At 46.3% G+C, this 23,325-nt stretch overlaps 1 long non-coding RNA gene across 1 annotated transcript; it reads left to right on the forward strand.

Moving 5' to 3' along the window:
• Positions 1-15,299: 15,299 nt before the first annotated feature.
• On the forward strand, positions 15,300-20,956 carry LOC144144180 (uncharacterized). The gene is made up of 4 exons (XR_013317186.1): positions 15,300-15,653; positions 16,045-16,134; positions 17,026-17,149; positions 20,878-20,956. It is a non-coding gene; the product is annotated as an uncharacterized LOC144144180 (long non-coding RNA).
• Positions 20,957-23,325: the final 2,369 nt, after the last annotated feature.

Raw genomic sequence — 23,325 nt, forward strand, 5'->3', positions numbered from 1 at the left:
AAAGGTAAGCTAAGGTGGTGACACTGTAATGGTAATCTGACATATTTCGCTCTGAACGTTTTCTTCTCATTTAGATTACTTTAAATTAGTTGAAGTAATTCTTTTCTCTCCCGTACGAGCGCCCGATTTGCAATATCGACATCACAACATACTATCTAGTCTACTCCTGTCAACACAATTTTCCAAAGCCGCTCTACAACGCCTGGAATGGTGCGCTCACCAGCTCGGCGCCTGAGCGTCAAGCTCTGATAGACCGAGCCTTGGAATCAACATGGAATGGACTCACCCCCCATAGACTTAAGAGGCAGTTAACACCTTCGTTCCCTTACCCTGTCTGCCTAACTGAGCTCTTGGTACGATGCCCCCATCCTTTAGCACATACGTCATACAAGATATCCCTACAACCGCCCTATCTGCGAGCGATATCCCATTCCAAGATAGGTAGGTACAAATCCGGCACCTCCAGTGCGATGAAAAACGTTAATTAAACGTGCTGAGTTTTTTCATAAAGCAACTTTATTGAATGGCTCTATGCATTAATAAAACAAATATTTGGACGGATAGTCAGCGGCTACTGTCTCTCCTCTAAACCAGCCTAGGCAATATCAAACCACTCTTATTTACGAAAATAATGCGCCGAATTGAGCTAAGAGAACATTTTACAATAACAAAAATTGCGGGTCTACGCAATAGTATCAGCATTTCTGGGACTCTTACCTGAGGCGTTCGTTTTAAAACCCACGATTGCACCCCTAGGCAAACAAGGCTTCTTTTTGTAACAATAAATGTATTTACACATCAATATACAAGGTACGTAGGAGGTTCCACAGTATTTAATAGCAGCTAGGACAGCAGACGTAATCGGTTACAATTTTGGTAATGAGATGACAATGAACGTAAAACGGAACTGAACATAATACAAGGAAGTGTATATATTGTTCTCTGGTACCCAAAGTGACTCGTTCGATCATTTGAAGAACACGAGACTAAAAAAAGAGAGAGATAGAGATCGGACTTGACTTAAATTGTGTGACGAAAAAAAAGGACAGGGCGGGTGGGTGCAGCGGCGCCGATGCTTCGTCGCGACATTTAAAGTCAGCATTTCGTGACATTGGCCAGGCTGACACGGCCTCAGAGCGGAAGTGGGCGTCCTCACGATACACCAGATATGGTGTGCTGCATCTCAGGCCCGGCTGGACCGTTTCTTAGTCCCGGGCGACTGACTTTCGTCAGTAGAGGACTTCACCGTGACACCCGTCAAACTTCCTGGCCGCGGATAGCTTGGCCAAAGTAAAAAAAAAAAAGCATTACAAGCTAAATCCACCGATGAATCCTGAATGCCCTCATCATACGAAACCCCGAATTCGTAGTACACGTGCTAGACGAAATAAAATGTTTAGGATCCCGCGCGATCATGTCGAGCCAGTGGGAATATTTCAAAGCTAAAAGTAAAAAAGCTGCAACACCAATAGGCAGGCGAGAGGCTGGGCGGGGTAGGGAGGGCCAAAACCTCCTGATATCAACGCTTCGAGATGTCATTGAGGCGGATGAAGAGAGGCCTTTGGAATGCGCGGAGACTTCCGAGTAACAAATAACGACCTGATTAAGGAATGAGAACCTCCATACTCGGGTGCCTTGGTCCGCAGCAGGGAGCAGAGAGTTTGAATGAGGCACATCGATCATGCCATTCTGAATACGCCAGAGGCTGAACTGCGGATTTGTTTAGCCTTCGCATAAAGAATAGGAGTGCTCCAGGCGAAGTAGTAGACGGCGGCGGGGGCACACAGGAAATTCCGGGCTTGTACCCAAATGGGAACGGAAGCTGGCACCTGCGAAGGCCTGGGAGGCAACATTCCGTTGGCTGAACGGTACAGAAGGGAAAACACCTAGCGCCATCTACTGATTCGCTTTCAACACTAGTGACATTATTTTAACCAACTTCGACCCCGTTGGAACTTTGTGTATTTCAGTTAGAGTCCGTGGTACTCCTTGTAACGGCTTGAGTTCTAGCCCGCTCAATCCTACGAGTTTTTACAGAGAAACTGTCTATGGCTAGGATGCAGCAGATCGTCTCCGGCAACAGGCAGAGCCTAGACCTACATTTTTTTAGCCTACAGAAAAAAATCATAAGAAACGCCATAGAGCCTACATATTTTTATATAAGAAGGCTGATATTTTTCCCGGGAAACTTGCCTTCCCAGGAATGATTTATGTTCAGGGGGGCTGATGGCGACATTAAGGGAATCGCTGTGAGCGTGGTCTTTGGAAGCTGGCTTTCCCGCATAGTATGTTGCACATTGAAGAATGACCATACACGGATGAAGTATGGTTACAGCCCTACTTTTACTCCTCTCCACCCCCGCAGCATCTTTCCCGAGTCGTGTACACTCCTCGACCCAGGCGACGTCTTTGTACTCCCTAACATTGAGCAATGCCGCGCTATCTTTTGCGGCCACCTTCGCGGAGCACTAGAGCCTGCGCCGTAGTGCGTGTAGCCGCACTATAGTAAAACATCATTTTCTCTACCCACCAATCGTGTGTGTCCCTAGTCTGGGAGAGTAGAGATCGCGTCGCTATATTTATATATCCACCATAGCAAATGCACGTTATAGCTAAAGCTCAACATAGCGAAACCCATAAGAACGGCAGCTTCACTGCTATTTCTTCATGCGTGGAAGGGATCTCATTTTGTGTTCAGGTCAAGTGATTTTTATGTAAAAAATGTTCCGAATCGCCAATCTATTTTTCGTAAACAACAATGGTTGGTGCATTTCAGATTGCTATAAGCGCAAAGTGCACCTATTCTCAAATTTATTGATGGTTAGCGCGGTGGCGAATGGGCCGTTTATGTGCTGTTGAGGAAGTAGAATTTCGCCACCTTGAATGGGCATGCCCTTACCACCCACACCCTGGCGCGAAGTAATTCGTGCAAAATAAAGTTGGAAGTTTGCCCTCATCCTGTCACCCTCTTGTTTCGTCCTCGTCTTCTGGCGCAGAATCCTTCCTTCATGTACCCTGGCCCTTCTTTCCCCCGAGGGAGCGGGGGAGCAGGCTGACCATTCCACCGACCGAGGACCGGGAATTCCTGGCCAATGGTGCCTGTACAGATGCGCTGTCCCGTGGTTTTCCTGAATGAGAAGACAATAACCAAATTCATTTTTGCAGAGTGCCGCTCTTAAGCGCCCTCTCTTGTGGTTTCTCAACGTCCGTAACCGTCGGCCTCATTGTGGCCGAGAGAATCAAAAGGCCACCGAAGATAGGGCCAGAAGTAAAGCGGAGCAGGAAAGTATGTCGTTAAACTGTGAAGCAGCGCTTAAAACGAAGACAGTGAGAGAAGAAGACACAGACGCGAGCCATCATCATCATCATCGTCGTCGTCGTCGTCGTCATCACCAGCCTATCTACGCCCAGTGCAAAGCATAGGCCTCTCCCATTAATTTCCAATTACCCTGGTCCTGTGCTAACAGCGACCAATTTATCCCCGCAAACTTCTTGATCTCATCTGCCCATCTAACTATCTGCCGCCCCCTGCAACGCTTGCCTTCTCTAGGGATCCACTCTGTTACACTTAATGACCAACGGTTATCTTGCCTTCGCATTACATGCCCTGCCCACTTCCATTTCTTCTTCTTAATTTCTACTAATATGTTCTTAACACGCGTTCGTTCACTGACCCACTCCGCTCTCTTCTTGTCCCTTAATGTTACACCTATCATCTTCCGCTCCATCGCCCGCTGAGTTGTTCTCAATTTAAGTTGAACCCTCTTAGTGAGCCTCCAAGTTTCTGCCCCGTGGGTGAGTGCGGGTAAGATGCACCTGTCATACACTTTCTTCTTCAGGGACAATGGTAGGCTGCATTCATTATCTAAGAATGTGCGCCGTATGCCCTCCACCCCATTCTTATCCTTCTAATTATGTCTGCCTCATGTTTGGGATCCGGGGCCACAACTTGGATTAAGTAGATATATTCGCTTACCACTTCCACTGCCTCGACACCAAACTCAAACCGCTGTGCTGTCCCTAGGTTATTGATCATTACTTTGGTTTTCTGCACAATAATGTTCAGGCCCACGGTTCTACCCTGTTTGTCCAGTGCGGAAAGCATGCTTTGAAATTCGTCCCCCGAGTTACTTAGCAAGGCAACGTCATCAGCAAATCTGATGTGACTGAGGTATTCTCCAGTAACAATTACTCCCACCTGTTCCCAATCCAACGTTCTGAATACTTCTTGTAAACATGCTGTGGATAACATTACAGAGACTGTGTCTCCTTGTCTGACGCCCTTCCTTATAGGTATTTTACTACTCTCCTTATGGAGGATGATGGTAGCTGTGGACCTATTGTAGATATCCTCTAGTATTCTTACATAATGCTCGTCTACTCCCTGGCCGTAATGCCTGAAGGACTGCTGAGGTTTGGACCAAGTCAAATGTTTTCTTATAATCTATGAAGGCTATATATAGGGGTTCAGTATACTCAGCGCACTTCTCTATCACCTGATTATCGTGTGAATGTGGTCCATTGTTGAATAGCCTTTACGGAACCCTGCTTGTTCTTTAGGTTGAATGAAATTTAAGGTTGCAGAAATTCAGTAAGCAATTACCTTGGTAAGTACCTTGTAGACGACTGACAGTAAGCTGATCGGCCTATAAGACACGAGCGCTGACTATCAACTATCAACGGGTGTGACGTGATTGTATTTTTCCTTTATATTTCCGCAAGCAATAAATATTGCGCAGTTGATAGTCAGCGCTCGTGTCTGTGTCTTCTTCTGACACTGCCTTCGTTTTAAGCGCTGTTTCACAATTTAATTATGAACCAGCTAGCCCAAACGCAAACGTTAGTTAAAGTATGCCGTAAGTGGGAGGGGAAGAGTGATATTCTGAGTCCGTGTGAGACATGCTCCGCGGAGGTGACGCGCTACCAGAAAACGCCAGAGTAGCGCGCGCCTTCTTGCGTTTGCTCACTTCCTGAGACAAAGGAAGTGTTCTCCTAGCAGAGGCTCTGCACCGCCGACGCCACAATTCAGAGGGGCGCGCCGCCGTCGCATTAGGGACTATCGCAGTCGTCCGCCAATTTTTTATTTCTCTGCCCCAAAAGGCGTTTCTTTTCCTTTTCCCCTCTCTTTGCGGCATGGAGAAAATTATCTGATTGTTTTACTGTTTATTGTACTAGGTTAATACCAACTCAATTCGTTTTTCGGAACTTCTTGTATATATTTACCGCTTGTGTTCCTACTTTTACAGGAAAAACAACATCATGGTTTGCCGGTACCACTGAACCAAATTTGCTTTCAAATATTCCTAAATTATGAAAATATTGTATGCCTCACATGTGTTTTCGAGATTTCGGCGCACGTTAAAGATCCCCAACTGGTCGAAATCAATCCGGAGCCCTCCACTACGGCGCGCCTCATCGCCTGTGTAGCGTCGGCGCGTTAAACCCCCCAATCAATCAATGACATGTATGCCTCAAAGTATTTTTTAACTGTCGACAATGTCTACAAACTAGAACCCACGTATTAGCCAGCGTACATCTAACTAAAAAACTTTACGTGGATACGAGAGAGAGAGAGAATAGTCTTTAATGATACTGGTGAGGTTAGCCTGGCCAAGGCGCCTAGCTTGCTACACCAGATGTATGAAAAAATGAAATCAATGAACAGATGATGATAATGACTGTGATGAAGATGGAGATGACGCGCTCATTAAGAGAGTCCTGTTTAAAGAGTCTGGTCAAGTCCTGTGCTTCGCAGGAAAGACAATAGAGCTTTTGTCGCCCGAGATGCTCGTGTAGCGTTCGACCAAGAGCCTAGCACGTCACTTAGAGTTAGTCCTCTAGAAAGCGGACGACCCAAGGACACTAGAAGGGACGTTATAGCTTCTCTATACCGCGTACACTCACATAATACATGGTTCAAGTCCTCGCGCACGTCACAAAGAGTGCAGAAGAAGGAAGCGGCCTGTTTCGGTACCACCAATCTTGTTGCCTCGCTTGTCGCTAAAAGTTGTCAAAGGAACATTCGTACGTGTCGCGGTTGACGATCAGTTTGAAAGCTGATAAAGCTGCTAAAAGTTGCTCCTCATTTCATTTTTGCGCACCTACGCCTCGGTGTGTCAAACTTGAGAAATACCAACAAACACATTTTCTGAGAACGCGACGCCCGAGAAGAATACTAAGGACGATGAAACTCAAGAGTGATGTGCCCACACCACGCATTGCTGGAAACACGTCAGTTCATTGTTCCTCTGCTAGCCACGCGTCTCTCTCACTTTTTCTTTCCACACTTTGTTGGTGGTTATAGCCGGTACCATCGCGCCCCCAACTCTGGTATATGTACAGGGGGGATTGTTGGGGATATGTACAGGGGGGAAGTTGGGAGAGTTGCTAGTAGCGCGTCGTCCGGTGTATTTCGTCCTTAGTCAAAGTCTTTTTCCGAGCCTGTTTTCACGATGTAATTTTTTTTGGGTCACGTGTTTCAGCTCACACAAAAAAGTAACACCAACCTATAATACCGTAAAGGTCTTGTTTTCGAGTTGCGGAGACAGGAGAGGTCATCGTATCTGCAATATAACCACGCACAAATGAACATCAGTTTACGACAACTTGCAGAAATATTTTCTCTCCTGTTCTCTCTTTGTCTTTTCTCACCAAGTTTGTCTCTCTTTGGCCTCTATTGTACAATGAGCAGAAGAGGATATATTGCACAATCATTCGCCACTTACTTCGCGCTGCCGTAACTATTGTTTTTGTAGTTGCGGCATTGGGACGTTAAAAAATGCCCCTCCTAATTTCGTGCTATCCTCGGCTTGTTCAGATATGAGTGTATCTTTGTCCACCCTGTATGTTGGCGTGACACGTCGTCCCTGTTGAAACACAAATCACTGGGGAGTAATTCCCTGTGGTCCTCGGAGGGCAGCCGGGTGACTCCACCGCAGCCTTGTCATAGATTCACGATTTTCTCCCGTTCTCTCGCTCCCCGTACTTCCCGCTTTCACCCATTTCCCCTCCTTTCTCCTCGTCTCTGAACCATCCTTTAGCAGTTTCCCCCTTCGCAACCTTCTTCTTCTGCTTGGAGTGCCTAAAACAAAATTAACCCAGTTTCTGACCTTCCCATAGGTGGTTGTTTTCTGATTTTCATTTTTTAATCATTTGCAACTTACATCTTTCTTTGCTCCAATGCTGTCGCTCCCTAATTTATTTCATTGTGCCTTTTTTTTTCCTTGCCACGACTCATCTTTCATTCTTCTACATTAGTTACGGCCGAGGACATTCTTTTGTGCCATTGTTTTTTCTTAGCATCCCAAAGACTCCAAAGACATTCGTTTGAGAAGCCAGAACAGACAACAGCTAATTTTCGCGTTCCGCAAGGTTCTAGCCGTCTTTTACATTCTCCATTTTATTTAGCTTCTGTGACTTTTGGGTTGGAGCATAATTACTTGCTGCCGATTGATTACTTTCGAGGAAGTTTACATCTTCACTTCGTTATACCCTCGTCCGGCAGACCAGCACTAGGCGTTCTCAATAGCTAGATTTTCTGTCGTACATTATTGCGCACATTTTTGCGGTGATCATCGCTTTCAGACTGTGACACAGTTGTCGTTTTTATGTTATTTTCTTTGAAGTCTCGGTGCCGGCTTTCACTCCGTTACTTTGTTTCCACTTTCCCTTGTTCAGCCCTCCCGGTTCAGTCATCAAGTATCGGCCACTTCTTGAGTGCCCCATTTCAAGGCGCTTTATTCTTGCCTGGCACTTGCAGACACATCAGTGTTTCTTTTTTGCTCCTAATCTCGGGCCTGTCATTTTTTTGTGCAGGATATTTTCGGCTCGTCTTCCTTCCTCCCCTTTCACTACAACCTTGCTGTCTTATAGAACTCATCCCTTCACTACAGTCCCCCCTCTTTTCGTCTTGGCAGCGAATTGCGTTGCTCGCTCAGGAGAGATCGATTCGCAAGACATCGATACGACGTCCATGGACACGGACTGCGGGTAAAGCAACGCCGTCTCGCACGATAGTCTGCAATACAGTACAGCGAAGCGCACTATAAAGAGAAACAGAAGTAAGGCGAGCCACTAGCCTGTTTCTTCATTTTCTTTTTTTTTCCAACAATGTCTTTATCATATATTCTTTTCTGTGGCTCTTTCGGACGCGTGTGTCGCACCACGGGGTGCATGCCTCTAGAAGTATTGCCGGTCGATCAATGCTAACTTTTTTCGATCGTTTCTTTTCCATTTGTGGTCTCATTCCTTTTTGCAACTAAACTTCGGGCCCTTGTAGCGGTGTTTTTTATATAATAAGCAGTTCATGGCGAACACGTTCAGGTTTTTTTGCCGCTGGTTTTTCGGCATCCCTTATTTGAATTCTGTATATCATCGTGATGCCGTAGGGCGTACTCGCGCAATAAAATATATACCCTAACGCTCGTTGCAAAAATGGTCTAGCACGAGTAATCTAAAAGTGGAAGTGTGCTCTCCCCACCAACCCAGCGCACCTTTACGGCATCGCGGACAGCTCTCTTAACCTCAGGCCTCTTCAGTGTCTCCATCCCACTGCTAAACTGAACCACCAATTCGTTATAGAGCCTACCTCCGAACAAAAGTTTTTCTCATTTTTATACAGGACAACCACAGAGGCCGTGCTTTCTGAGGTATTCATAATTTTAGAACATTTCGGACCAGAAATAAAACGAAAGATCACTCCTTTCCTCAAGGCGAACCATAAACGATCATGCAATGGGGCACGGGCTATGGTTTCTGAAAACTTGCATGCCTACAGGTCGACTGCGGAGAAAACGCTAATAAGATCCGCCAGTTACCGCTGGACGAAGCCAGGCTTGCATCTGAGGGCACTTATATTGATGCGAAAGATGCCATGGAGGCGAAGCTCCCCATATCTCTCCCTTGTAATTTTTAACGTTCATAGAAAAACAGCGAAACCTCTCACGACCTTTTACCTCTCCGTTAGTGTACAAGATGAATTCTTTCAAAGATAAGAGATCGTACCAGCACCGGCAATGGTAGGCCCTCTACGAGTGCGGGACTAGTTCTAACAGGAATTCCCTTAAGTATAAATGATAATGGTCGCATTCCATAGTTGAATAATAGACTTCAATACGTCAGTTTTATTCAAGAATACAACCTCCTTGCTTTTATTGTTGCTTTCTTCGAGGTCACATTTTGTTACTTTTATTCTTATCGAGCAATATGATCACGTGTAAACCACGTGTGGAATGTTTGGTTTCGTCATCATGGCCTCTCAGCGACTGAAGATACTACCAAATTTTTTTTAGAATCGGCACACTACTGCTTCTGTTTGCTTATTCCCTGAGAATTACGATTCGTCTCACCAATTTATTGAAACAAATTATTTACTGTAGCATTCATTGCCGTATACCCTTTCATTCAAACCTTCTTGTTTTGAACAAGATCGAAAAGGCTTACTAAGCCATCAACAAAAACAAGTTTCTACTTTGAGGCACCCCTAACTTTGCCACCACTGTACTTCTTCGCGCCTCCAGAGTTTCACTTTTTCCAACTGACTCTTGGCGGCTTTATTGCGGTGGCCCGCACACAGCTTCTGCTTTCCACCTCACCGCACAATGTGCTGGCCGGCGGCTCCCTTCACGTTAGCTTCGCGCCCGACCGAAGCATACAAGCGAAGGAGGAGGAACACCAAGATTTCTGGCTCTGTTCTAGTGCGTGGATGTTCTTGAACAGGTAAAAAAGAAGGAATCGAGGAGAATTTACCCCACTGTGAACTCGTCCTCCGTACAAAGACGACACGACCGGGTGGTTCTGCATGTTTGGATGCCTTCGAGATAAGCGCGGCACCGCCTATACTTCTTTTTCTTTTCTCGGCAACTCAAGGAGCAACGGCTCAACTCCGGTTTTTTAAAGCGCCGGGGCTTTGGGTCCAGCTCAAGATTCGAGTGTAACAAATTTAAAAAGTTTCTAGGAAGGAGAAAACTGCGCGGAAAGCGGGACGCCAAAGCAAGATTACAGGCATCAAATGTACTACAGTGTCAAGAGGGGTTCCTTTTTTTGAGCGTGCATTTGTTGCTGCTTGTATATAGCCGTAAAAAAAAGTTTTCCAGCATTTTTTTTTTCACATTTTTGTCGTAAAGGTGAATTTCCCCTGGAAAAAAAGAGCGAGAGCTGCAAACCCTGAGGAGGGCGTCTGTGACTGAACTGCTGTTAGCCGTGTAACAGCAAAAAAGGGCAAATAAAAGAAGCGAGGAAGGAAGAATGAACTGGGCGATACGTTAGCTATACCATCTAAATCAGAGCTCTTCAACGATGAGGACGCGGGTTCGATTGCCGGCCGCGGCGGCCGCTTTTCTGGTGGAGGAGAAAAGCAAGAACGCCCGTGTGTACGATATTTCGGCGCACGTTAAGGGTGCCAGGTGGTCAAAATTAATCTGGAGCCCTCCCCTACAGCGCGCCTCATCGCCTGCGTTTCGTCGGCGCGGTACACCGTACAATCAGTCAGTTCTTTCGTACTACGGAGATTATGACGTTCATCGAACTGTTCCCACAAACTCCACGATGTGGGCTTTTTTTTTCTTACTTCTTTTCTCCTCGTTCTTCCGCCTTGTTATCTATAGGGCATTTTCTACCATCCCCTACCCGTTCCCCCGCTGAGTAGCATGTCAGTGTAGAGATTCTGGCAAACCTCTCGGCTTTCTTCTTTAATAAAGAGCTTTCTCTCTCACTCTCTCTTTCTTAAAAGTTTTTACATTGAATGACTCTGGCTTAATGAAGACAGTAATACAGTACTAAATGGACTTGGGAACTAAGCCAATTTTGACTGCTGCGTTATTTTAGGAGGTAGCAAGTGTGGCGTAAGGGACAGCATATCCAGCAGACTATCGTGCTGGTGTATGGTGTATACCTAATTAGCGAAAACTGTAATGAAAATTGTGCACCGAGAGTTATGCATACGCTAAAGGTAAGCTCCACCAATTTTTAGACAGAATTCTTGCATGATTCCTCATTCGGGGGTTTTCCTGTAACCTGCTCACTAAATGATTTTCCTTTAAACAAGAAATAGGCAATTGAAAAAAAACTAGAGCGAGAGTAAAGTCAAACCGGAGCCAAAGGTAGGTAGCGGAAGTTTCCACCAGATTTACGTCAGAAGGACCTGTTTGCGGGCGCTCGTTAAAAGGACAAGTTGGCCATCGACCCAGAAAACCTAAACGAGTACTTAAGTGCGTGAGGGACCCAATGACGGCGACTAAGCACGGTGAGCGTGTATACGAGCTGCCAGCGATCAGGACAGAGCAATGCCAGAGCTCTACGTTGTCTTTGGGAGACCGCCAACTGGGCACGAAATAAAGAATGCCACAACCAATACAAGGAGAAGAGGGCGGCGGGAGTGGTACGAATCTTAATTAAAATCGGCGAAAGAATCGATGAAACCCGCTTAGGGTAAACTAACGCTCTGGGGAGACGATGATTGTGTTCGCTCAACGTGAAAGAAAGGTCGCATAGCAGTCGACAAGCAGAGCCTGCCTGTCGATGTCCCGAGAGCGCGGAGAAGCTTCTTGGCCTGCCCGTCTATGTGCTGACACCAAACGGGAAAATGGCAGAGCGCCTATCGAGGCGGCGAGGACATAATTTGATATACGCTGCTCTTTCGTGCGTAATACTAGGGCACCTCGCGTGCTGCTTACGGTCGCTGCCTATCGATTCCGAGTATTCGACGGGGTAGCCCGCTATCGTCCAAGCGGGTGCTTCAAAGCCCGGCCGGCCGCATGTCGGCTACAATCGACCGTCCGCCATATGCCACGGAGACCAAGGGCAAGATTTCCATTTGGTGTAACAATAGTTCTCCGTCGATTACGTGTGCGCGCCTAATTTTACAGCGAAGCTGTGTATGGCTTCGAGGGAGGACGAGGAATAAACGCCCCTGTGGAACAGCTCGCCTTGGAGAAGAGTCCTTATTCCAGGACTCCTTCACTCCGACTGGCTTCTTGGGCTGTCGTTAACAGCCATAGCTGGTCATTAGCGTCCGAGCTGGGCAGTGTTCTCTCCCAGTGCTCAGGGGAGGGGAAGGGAAGGGGGTCGGGGAAGGGGGTTCTTATTACAGCCCATATAACATGGTGCCCGGATCCTCGCAGAAATGGCATAGTGAGGAGTACAGGCAGAATGGGGGCCCCACGTGGGTGGGGAAAGGTGTTTCTTTGGATGCCTCGAAAGTGGTGTTCTTGCTCTTTTGTGAGATTTTTTTGTGTGGAAGGATGTACATTGTTCGCTCCATGCGGCAGTTCTGCGTGATTTCCTTGAAGGACAAGGGGGGACAGACACTCTACTGCTTGCCGAACTCCTGAGTAGCCCGGTGTGTCAGATCTTGGGCATGCTGGTAGGCGGCTTCGTGGCCGGGCACGTTGGCATGGGCTGGAGCCCAAATAATCCTTACGCGGTGTTGTGGATAATTCTGCAGTGGAATTTTTGGGGCGGTCGGTGAGATGAAGCCGCTCGAGAAAGTTCTGCATGGTTGTTGGCAGTACTTAATAATGATCTCTGCAGGGGTTCGGGCAATTAATAGGCCGATGACCACTTCTACCTGTAGTGTACAAGCGGCAGGAATTGATGCACTTGTGAGGAGGGCTTGAGGTGTAGTCACAACAGTGGTCATGGCTCTCCTTCCGGGGTAGGAAGCTGCGTCTGTGTATACTGTGGTGGCGTTGTGGCCGTAGCGTTTGAAGATAGCTTTCGCTCTGGCGTCTCTGCGATCCTGGTGGTGTGTAGAATGCACGCTCCGGGGCAGTGGGGCCACATCAATGAATTAGCGAATCTCACGCGGAAGCTGAGTCGCATCGACCTGGAAGTGTTGAAGTGGTGAGCGCAGGCACAGTTGGTCAGAATTGTTCTGCCGGTGCAGGTGGAGCTGACTTTTAATCTCTCACCTTCAGAACGGCTTTGTGGCCGTAGAGGAAGTCTAGACTGAGTTTGTAGGTGCGTTCCCCGCAGTTAAAGCCAATCACTTGTTTAAGCATGGCCGTATGGCTACGGTTCCGTGCATTTTTCATGTGCGTGAGTGAGCTTGTTTAGAAGCTAACGTTATGGAGAATCTTCAGTAGAAAACGGCTGAAACTGTTGTTTTATCGAAACGTTCCCCGAAACAATTTTATTGCGGTTGTTCGCTAAGACAATTCTATCTTTGCGCTGAGTTTCATTATTTGTCGTAATCGCTTCAGAGTAAAGTAGTAAACGTTACAGAATTACCGCCTGCTATCAATGCTGCGGTTCTAGAGTAGGAGTATGGTTATGGAAAGCGGCTGTAAATCTTGTCTCGTCGAAGCTTTCGCAAGAAAACTTGCAAGTTGGGCGCTAAGACATCTCTATCATTGCGCTGAGTTATTTTATTTACTTGTCGTAATTGGTCATTTTACAATAAGTGAGCTTCTTTGTACCTATGGTCACTACGCGACAGCTCTGTGTAGTGTAGCAAACAGCTTCTCTTGGTATCCACCTTCACAGACTGGAGTGGCTCATAAATCTTTTTCATCCCTAGGTAGGCTGGAGAAAAGTGCAGATATGGATACCTCGTACTATATAGTCAACGTGGTAATGATCTCATAAGTGATATGCCTGCGGAGGTATATCAGGACGTAATAATCACGACAAGTCTGGTCTGATGTGAAAATGTTAGTACATTGTAGCTGTAGTAAAGATAAATCCTAAGTTATTTCTCCGGAGGTCGCTCAGGAGATACGGATCATGTATTGACTCGATCCCCGAAGGTAACAGTAGTAGGTAATTTCTGTCTCGTTTGATTATGTGGGTCTGTTTATTTCCACGAGCGGCAACTTACGTCGCGGAAAGCTTTGAGGTATCGACAGAGGTCGCACGGGAAATTTAACTTAACCACCACACAGAGCACGGACAGAACACAATCCCGAACATCTCCGCCAACATAAAGCGCGGACACATGGACGACTGGTGCATGCGATTCGCATGTGACTGATCGTTACGACTGATCGTTAGGACCGGTTTTGGCGTCGTTCGCTGTTCGGAGGAGGCTCACGACGTGCGACTGGCAAGCCAGATGCAGCCGCGCCACCGTTGCGACCGTCGTGCGGCCACAGCCAATGAGAGCCCGAATGCGTCATCGCTGAGAAAGTTTCTTTCAAAGCCCCGAGGTGGCGCCAGTGGCAACTCCGAGTATTTTGTGGGGAGAAGCCAACGTTTTTAGATTAGGTCAGTTGGCAAAGAGCGATGCCTGCCAGTACCGCGGCGCGGGCCGGTGCTGCCGCCGACCAGGCGGTGACGCTGCGGTAGCGTTGAGATCGGTTTCGGCGCGTCGTCTGCTACTCCTTGCGTGGAAAGGCGCCGGTGAACGACCACCGCACTCCGTTAACGTTCTTCTATGACATGCAAAATCCAACTTCTATATAATTTTAGGCTTTAGTGACAAAAGCTATACATTTTTAACGACATTATGACGAGAAACAAGCAGTACTGAAGACGAAAAAAAAGGCGAGGAAAACACTGCACAGTCCGCTTGTCTTCGGCTGCTTCCCGATCAAATGGCCGTTTATTTTTCGCCAGTACGGGATCCCTTGTAGCTCAATAATATTTAAAGCATACCCGAACACGTCTTACGCTACTGAAACTGCGGAAAAGCCTACAATAGTCAACCATCTACTTGGAATCAAGAAAAAACGCCCCGTCAATTTTATTTATTCTGTGGAAGCAAATGCAGTAGGTACATTTTCCCAGGAACATATTTACAATCGCAACAAAACTGATCAAGTGAGCCGCTTGGAAACGAAGTGGTGCAACAATAGTTGGATTTATTAATAAAAAATGAAAGAAGCTCCCACGAACGCGTAAGACTTGAAGGCAGTGAAGCTGGACGCAACCTTCACGACCATCACGAAGGTTTAGGTTCACGAGTGCATCAAATTTGTTTCTTCTTTGCTGCCGCAACTACCTTGACTTCATCATTGTTGCTAGAAGTGTGAGCTTTCATTTTTTTAAGTGATAATCATTGGGCATGACCTTGGAGGGGCGTACTTGTGTCTTTCTTGGTTGATTTATTGATCGTAAGGTTTAACGCGTTGCGAGCTAATCTAAAAACGTTGGGAGCAGCTCAACGTTGCCGCCTCCGCCGACCCGTGCGCTCTCCGCCTGGTAAACACACCAGTGGTAGAGAGAGAGAGAGAGAGAGAGAGAGAGAGAGAGAGAGAGAGAGAGAGAGATAACCACTTTATTTTACGGCTGGGTCAGGGGGAGGAGGTGGCGGTGGCACAGAGGCGGAGCGGCTAAAAGGAGGAAAGAAATCCTAGGGTCACGTGATCAAAACGTGACGTCACTGGGCTTGTTTTTGAGCGCCTAGGGACAACGCCGAAGTAGGCGCAGCATTTCCCTGGGTCCCCCGAGTGAACGATTTGAGTACCCAGCGTGTGTTTGTGTTGATTGCTGCCAAGTGAAGCTGCAGATGCGTGAATATACCGTGAATGCTAGTATTGGTGCGATCTCCGTATCCGACATACCTACTACGACATTTCAAGAGAGACTTGCAGCCTGAGCCATCGCCTCCTGTACCTGAGCTCAGCGTAGATCAGCCATGCCGGTCTCCGGCGTTTGCAGTCACAGACATGGAAGAGCGGAAAAGAGGGCATCGATGCGCTCATTTTCCCAGCAAGGTCAGTAACATCGCTATTTTATGTTTGTTGTAGTTTTTGTGTTTATACCACTGTACTGTGTACCCTAAAGCTGCGTGAATTCTTGCTTACGTGGCCGCCTAGCTCGGCCTCCTAGCTGTATTGTGATGTTAACGATTTTTGTATAATCTTGAATCAAATTTAGCGTGCGCTGCATACTTGGGCGAGGAACAGACACAGTGGAAAACGACAAACCAGACGTTGGCGCGCAAACCAACACCTGCTTCGTGTATCCAACGTAGTACGTGTGGATTCTTTTCCCACTCCCTGTTTCTCGCCCAAGTATGCAGCACACGCTCAATTCAAATTACGATGCTATGTCCTTTCACACTCCGGCCGCAGTTTCAAGCGTTTCATTTTTCCTTTTGTGTAGGAGCCCATAACATTGCTCAAGTTTGATCGAACCGGTGGCCTGTACTCCCCGAAGCGCTGTCCTGGATGTTTGAAGTGCAGTGCCTCGATCGTAAGTATGCATGTGTTTGATAGTGTTAATCTCACGAGTATGCCGTGTGCACGCATCAACGTTCTAGCTCTTCGGGCAGTTCAGTTGCGTTGCGGGAGATGAATGGAAAACGTCGCTTCTGTACAGAGAACGTAGGGATATCGCGGCCAAAGGGAAAAACAAAAGCGTGAAATCGTGAGCCAAAAAAGACGGAAGAGGGAGAGAGAAAGGATAGACCAAATGACAGCGGCAGAATCAGATCGTCCAAGGGGCTGTGAAGGTTAAGCGGCATTTTGGGCCCTTTATGAGGAGGCACCAGGAGCAACTGTGAGTAAAGTGTACATTGAAGGTGAATGGAAGAAGCTGCATATGGGACAAATAGGATGTGGCAGGGCATAAAGCCACTGAAAATTTGAAAGCACACAAATAACGCGTACAGGCAGGAGGGACACACCACAGCCTCGTCAAACAAAGGGTGGCACCCACACTTTTTATCATGTGCAGGAAGATTTGCACCCGTTGATTTCGTTACCGTAAACAAGTGCTCTCCGAGATGGACGCTTAGACGGCGTCCTGTCTGGCCCACATACACGGACTTACATGACAACGGAATTCTGTAAACCATGCCAATCGTACAATGAACTAAAGGCTGCGCAAGGTTAACACTGCACTCGTTCCTCCCTTTACTTCAATAATCCTTGTTATTAACAATGCGGCAGAGATTGCCCACTTCTGCTTTTGCAGAAAACACAAAACAATGTGCTGTATGTGTGTTCTTTTTCTTGTAGTCGGTTGACCTGTGTGGTCTTATTCCACGTCGCCATCTTTTACGCATTTTGTTTTTCAAAGATGTATTATTAGCCTACCCAACTTTCAGTTGTGCTGACACAGCATTTAATCCTGTTCCTGCAGCATCTGCATAGGAGGGCTTCCAGTGGAAAAAAAGAAGTGCTTGGACTTGGCCCCTACGATGTTGGTGCAGGGCCTGGAGAGCAAGGCTTGGTCTACATCCTTTCTGGGTACCCATGGAAAGCAGGTGAATGCCTCCACAAGTGGGTCGTTTTGTGGTACACTCGAAATTAGCCGCAGACAGACTGTGTCTGCTCGCAGACCACCCTGGTAGTATGACAACCAAATATGTAGCTGTGTCCTAGTTACTGACGGGAAGACTTAACAAAAAATCAACTGCCCATCTGTTGAAACGACAAAAATGAGGGATGTGAAGCTTTCCGAAACCAAGTCCAACACCAAATTAACCAGCCCAGTACTGAACACCTGTTTCTTATTGGGACGGTCTGATGCGCTGCAGTTGTGCTCTCTAGAGCTTTACTGATGCAGGCAATCCATGACCTTCTGTAGTGTACAACCATTGTCGTTAGATGGAGGTGTACATTTCCTGTGTAATTTTCCACTTCTATGCAAATCCAGATTGCTTCGACTGTGCTGGAATGACGCAATGGGATAGATGTCAGCTTTATAACATGAGGGACCCAGGTTCAATTCAGATCACGGGAAGCGTTCACTTCACCCACGATCGTCATCATTAGAAAAAGTTGGCTTTCTGCAGTGCATTTTGGGTGGACTACAGACACATCAGCGAGAGGCTGGAGGCTTCACTTTAGTAAATGAAACTGTACCAAGTACAGTATGTGCGTGAAGCTTAAGCATTGTACATGAGCCAAGCCAGGGAGGAGTGGTTATAGGTTAAATCCTTGTAAAGAAAGTTCACAAAAAGTTCAATGTGAATCACTGAGCTTGCAAACTTGTCAGATCTCAACTTGACACTTTATTGTACCAGTCTTTCATGCTCAGCTGAGGAATGGTGGACAGATGGGGGCAACAACTGGCAGAAAGGGTCATTAGCTTGCAGTTCATTTGTCTATGTAAATATTCTAAAAAAGTACTGGTATGAAATTTCGTGTTACATTTTTCCCATTTCTATGGGTGCCTACCAGCCCAGGAATCATAGATTGGAACATTAGATAGTCAACCTCAGTATATATAATTATTTTGAGCCTTGTTTATTCGTGTCAGTTTTGGCTTGGACAGAACGAACACCAAGGCGGCCGCCATGAGAGAATGGCACTCTTGATGTCGCTGTTCTCATTGCATCATGGTCAGACTAGATGTGTGCCCTAGAGTGGCCCAAGCTGGCCATGGCCGCACACGTCTGGGCCACACGATATCAGTCCCAAAACTGTGACATGATTCACAAGGCAGTGCAGCGTGCAACATCAGCAGCCAGTGTGTTGGAACTTGGCTAAGTCACTGGAGCCCTAATGTCGGCAGTTTGGGGCGAACTGCATGGCGAGGCACTCCACGTATCTTGCTTATGCCAGTGTCGAAAGGGTATTCATTCGGAGCTTTCTTGTGCATGCAAATATTAAAATTGATTTAAAATATGTTATACTGAATGGTTGCTACTAAAATCTGCAGCTACAAAGGAAACTTTTTGCATAGTTATCTCAGCTTTGATATTTCAAGTACTCCTTTTAAGTAGAGCCTAATCATGCTATGCACGTTTAATAGTGGTGCTACTCCTTTAAGGTATTTTTACTTGTTTTAAGCTGACTTGTTTTTAGTTTGGAGTTAAGAGAGACCGTAACATTCTGGCCGCCCAGCCGCCCATTTCTGGCCATTAGTATTTCTGAGTTGTTCTTCAAAACAGTTTTTGCTCGGCACTTCTCTGAAATGTCGAGGACACCTAACTGAACTTAGTCGTGATTAATGCATTATCGTGCAAAGGTGAAGCAATCTCCACCCTTGCGCTCACCTGGTAGAGTATCATCCTTACATCACAAAAAAAGCTTTGTTTTGCCAAATCTTTGCCACTTCATACCACTATATAGAATTTGCTGCCAACATAGGGCTGCTCTCCAGCTGAATCAGCCTTAGGTGTCACAGGAGTGAGAGTAAGAACTTTAAAATAATGTTAGAAATAAGCACAATACAATAGCTTTCTATTTTGTAACTGTTAACAGGTCGACCAACCTCATTGCGACTGTAGGATGTGACTTGTTCGTAGAAGGGCAAAATCAGAAAAACAGAGACGAGCAAGTAAGTCATTGTTGTACAACAGCTTCTGCGACACCTAAGTTAAAGGAGCCATGAAGAGAAAATGCAAGTTGGTTTTATTCGAAAGATTTCGTGTTTTATAGTGCCCCCAGCGCTTGTCCGGATACAAACGGTGCTTTATTCACTGAGAAATTAAACAATTTAGGTTAAAATTTTGATTTTCCCGCTCAATCGTGCGTTTTCGTGGTCCCAAGTGACATCACAGGAACCGACCGCTCTGCAGCCTAGAGTACCTTGATTGACGCATCCGCCGTACAGGGTAGAGACACGTATACGCTGGCGCCGCCATTTTCGGTTGCTCGCTCGCCGCCGAAGCAAGTCATTGTGTCAAAACCGCGCTAAAATTATCACCGCAACGCGGTTTACTGAAGAAGTTTGAATCATATTGTCTGTTTCGCGTTGCTAGGTCTCGTGGGAAACGAAAAGAATAACGCGTTGAGCCCGTTGGCCCAATTGCGGTGGGACGGGACCGTTCAAAGGTTGTCTCCACCCTGTACAGCGGTGTTGGTTTGTTCCCGCGTTTTTTTACGTTCCGTAACCTAGATGGCGCCACCATACCGTGGCAAGCGTTTGGTTTGTGTTTGCCCGCATTTAAACCTGGCTTGTTTTTGTTCTGGGAGAAAATATTCGTTCCCTGAAACAGTGCTCGCTCGACAAATGGGGTCATGTAAAACAAGGTTGCTTGCGTCAATCGGCCAGTGTCGTCTGAGACAGCCCCAAGCCCCGTAGTGCTGTGCTGCTAAACCAAGCATGCTGTGCACAGTACGAACAGCAGAATGCATCAGTACTTCTATGTTTACATGTGCTTTCATAATTTCCACTGTTTGTCCCATCATTCTTATTGCTTTGTAAAGAATGTGCCCTAAATTTAAGCGGAAATCGCTCGTTCGTCTAGTTTGTAATTACAGCTCTACCTAATTTGTGTCTGCTTCTGCCAGCCTCCACCAATCGCAGAGCTTAGCTCATGTGACATCATAGGTTCTGTTGCGGGGAATGAGCTGGTGGGTCGCATGACCATTCCCGTTTTTCGTAATTATGTAGCTTATTTGAGCGAAGTTTACGTTAAAAGTGGTGTCAGTATGATTCTAACGAGACAATCTTTTGAATGAACCAAACTTGTGTTTTCTCTTCATGGCTCCTTTAAGCTGTCTGCAATTTACGTGCAAATAAAATTGTTTTCAAGATTCTTACAGTTTTTTTGCCTGGTTCAAAGAGACTGGTATAGTACAAAATTTTGAAGAAAGCTGGAGTTGGCCGTGTTTTTATTTGTATTAGGAAATGTGTGGAAATGTGCCATTTTATTATTTATTTTATCAATTTTTAACTGCTACAGGAACGTTAATTTCTAGATGTAGCACCATGTATTTGGTGTTCTATGTTTATTTATTCAAGATACCCTTATGGCCGCACTGACATTAATGAGGGGTGTGGTACCTGAGCAGATTAAACGAAGAATAATAACATAAGAGAATTCTGCCACGTGCGTACAAGAAAAAAAATAAAGGAAAAAAGATACAGCAGAAACGTCAGTGTTCACACGCATACTAAAAAACATACACGCAAGCAACACAATAATAGTGTACTGTGTTTAAGCTGTTTGTTCATTTGAATTGTGAATGGGAGGCTCCTAAGGAAATATATGTAGTGCTTGACCAGTTTTCAAAATGCTATTTCTTTTTTACTTTTCAGTGACAGGGGTCTCAACAAGCATCTGGATGCACCTACAATGTTTGTGCTGAGCACCTCTGATATGTCGTCTTCTATGGCCTTGAAACTGGGAATAAATAAAACTAAAAACTGTCTCCTTCATTTGGTATATTCCTTTTACATTGTTCAGGAACGTGGAAATAACATGGAGGACAATACCCAAGCACTTGCACGTCATCGTCCCCTGGTCACTTATTGGTATTTATGCCGCAGTTTAAACGAACTGCCAGGTAGCCAACATTCACACCAATTCAAGTAGTAGGAGTGCCCATGCTACATCGGAGGACATTATTTTTTCTAGGGACCACTGGATTGTGCGAAGAGATGTGTCTCATCTCCTACTCGGATTCTTGCAGTCCACAGGACTAAGTGAGGTGTGGTGACATTGCGTGTCTGTTATTTTAGGACTAAGTGAGGTGTTATGACTTTGAGAGATTTGATATGGTATTGGGGACGATTAGGCGGAGCAATTGCTGGCAGCTATGCAAGGCTAAGTCCGCCTTATTCAACAATACATACTACTACTACTACCTCTCAAGCTGAAAAGTTATAAGACATTTGTCCGAGGAACATGTTAAAGGTCTTCACAAGAAGACATTAAGATTGAGATGCTACACTGCAGGTTCTCTTACAACAGCAGGTTCTCAAGATTTTGCATATTTTAATACTGGCCTTCACATCTGCTCTTGAAGCCTGTAAGTTGGAAGCAATCTAATGCTTGCTTTACATCGGTTACTACAAAGGGCTAGTGTCAGCAATCAAGCATCCTGCAATAACACAAATTTGTTTAGACTTAGATCCACTAAATAAGCTACGCTACCATCTATTGCCAATAAATATGCATTTTGGAATGACCACATCTGGAAACTTACTAGGGAAGGCAGTATCTTATCCTACGTTTCTTTTTAGTTTAAATGTGGCACACTGCACAAGTAAAACTGCTATTGCGATAACTGTTCTCCCGGGTGCACGCGCGGTTGTAGTAAATCTCGCAGCCGTGAACGGATGATTTTCTCATCGTTCTTGAAAGAAGCAGAAACTTAAACGCAGAGGTAATTAAGTGTCGGAGAAATAATGAAGAAGACGTCCTCCAAATCTGATTATTGGTTGGCGCGGGCCAGCAGTAATATATTAGGGCCACACAGAGGAGAAAGAAATTTTGAAGTTTTTTTAAGAATAAAGGAACCAGCGCAGGACAAACTCGGGCCGACACCATGGACACGGTCAGGCAGGCACGCTCCGCATTAAAAAAATCGTTCAGCAAGACACCCGTAAAAATTGAAGTAATTACAAAAGGAAGCGTCAGTTCCAGCCGTTTCTTGCGTCGTCTGCTGCTAGACACTGGCCATCGCCTCCTCTCAGCTACTTACAGGGAATTCCCTAGGAGGCGACGCGCGAAGCCACATCAAGCCTGCTCACTGCAACAACAAATTCCCTAAATGTCCCTAAATTTTGTCCCCAACTGACAGTGGTTTCAGAAGCCAATCAAAACGTGGAATAATTTCCTCCTTTTAGCCGCATGCGCACAGAGGGCCTCCGCGACCTGTTGGGCCCTGGAGACGAGGGTGGTCTGGGTCTCCAGGGTCGAGCTCGGCAGGGCCTGCCCCTAGTGGGTGTGTGTGGGGAGAGGGCGAAAAGGGGAGCGCGGACAGTCACAGATCGAGTGTAGTTGAGAGTCCCGGGCGCCGCAGAGTTGGCAGAGTGGTGAGGGAAAGAGGGAAGGGTATGAGTAGGAGAGGGAGGCTCTGCAGAGGAAGGAGTGCGTTTGGAGGAGGCGCCAGGTTCTGGCCTCCTCCTGTATGAGGCTGGGGTGCATCACCCCCCCCCCCTCCCCCCTTCTCCTTACGCTACAGCACGGGCGAGCGGAATCATGAGCGTTAAATGTTTTCACACCGCTGTACTGAACACATAAAAATGGAATGTATAACGTAATAGCACTATAATTTTTACTTGGAGTTGATAACTGTTTTCTTTTCCTGCTCGGATTTCTCTTGCACATATCTCAATCGGCCTGAGTGCGCCTAAGCAGGGAGGTAACCATGGAGCAAAAACAGTGGGCAGAGCGGCGCCGACGACGCATCGCACGCGCGCATCGGTCCAGGTGTCTCAAATTCACGCGTACGAATAGTGGTGGCGACCGTCGTAACGATCAGTAGCAGGCGAATCGAATGCTCTAGTCGTGCATGTGCCTCGCGCTTAACGCAATCCTGAAAGCCACAGCAGAACTCCAGAAAAATCAATTACAATGCATGAACAAAACGAGTTATTTTTTAGCTAGAACGCCCAACTGTTCTTACACCGAATACAAAAATAGGCATCCAGACTTGCGAATGCATCGACAGAAGAGGCTATGACACGAAATACAGCTTCGCAAACCGAGCGTCACATTTCATAAATGTATAACGTTGCATAGGGCTATCATTCTCAAAC

The sequence above is a fragment of the Haemaphysalis longicornis genome, unplaced genomic scaffold (assembly GCF_048455015.1).
Source record: "Haemaphysalis longicornis isolate Haplotype H1 unplaced genomic scaffold, Haemaphysalis longicornis Haplotype H1 scaffold_64, whole genome shotgun sequence".
NCBI lineage: Eukaryota > Metazoa > Arthropoda > Arachnida > Ixodida > Ixodidae > Haemaphysalis > Haemaphysalis longicornis.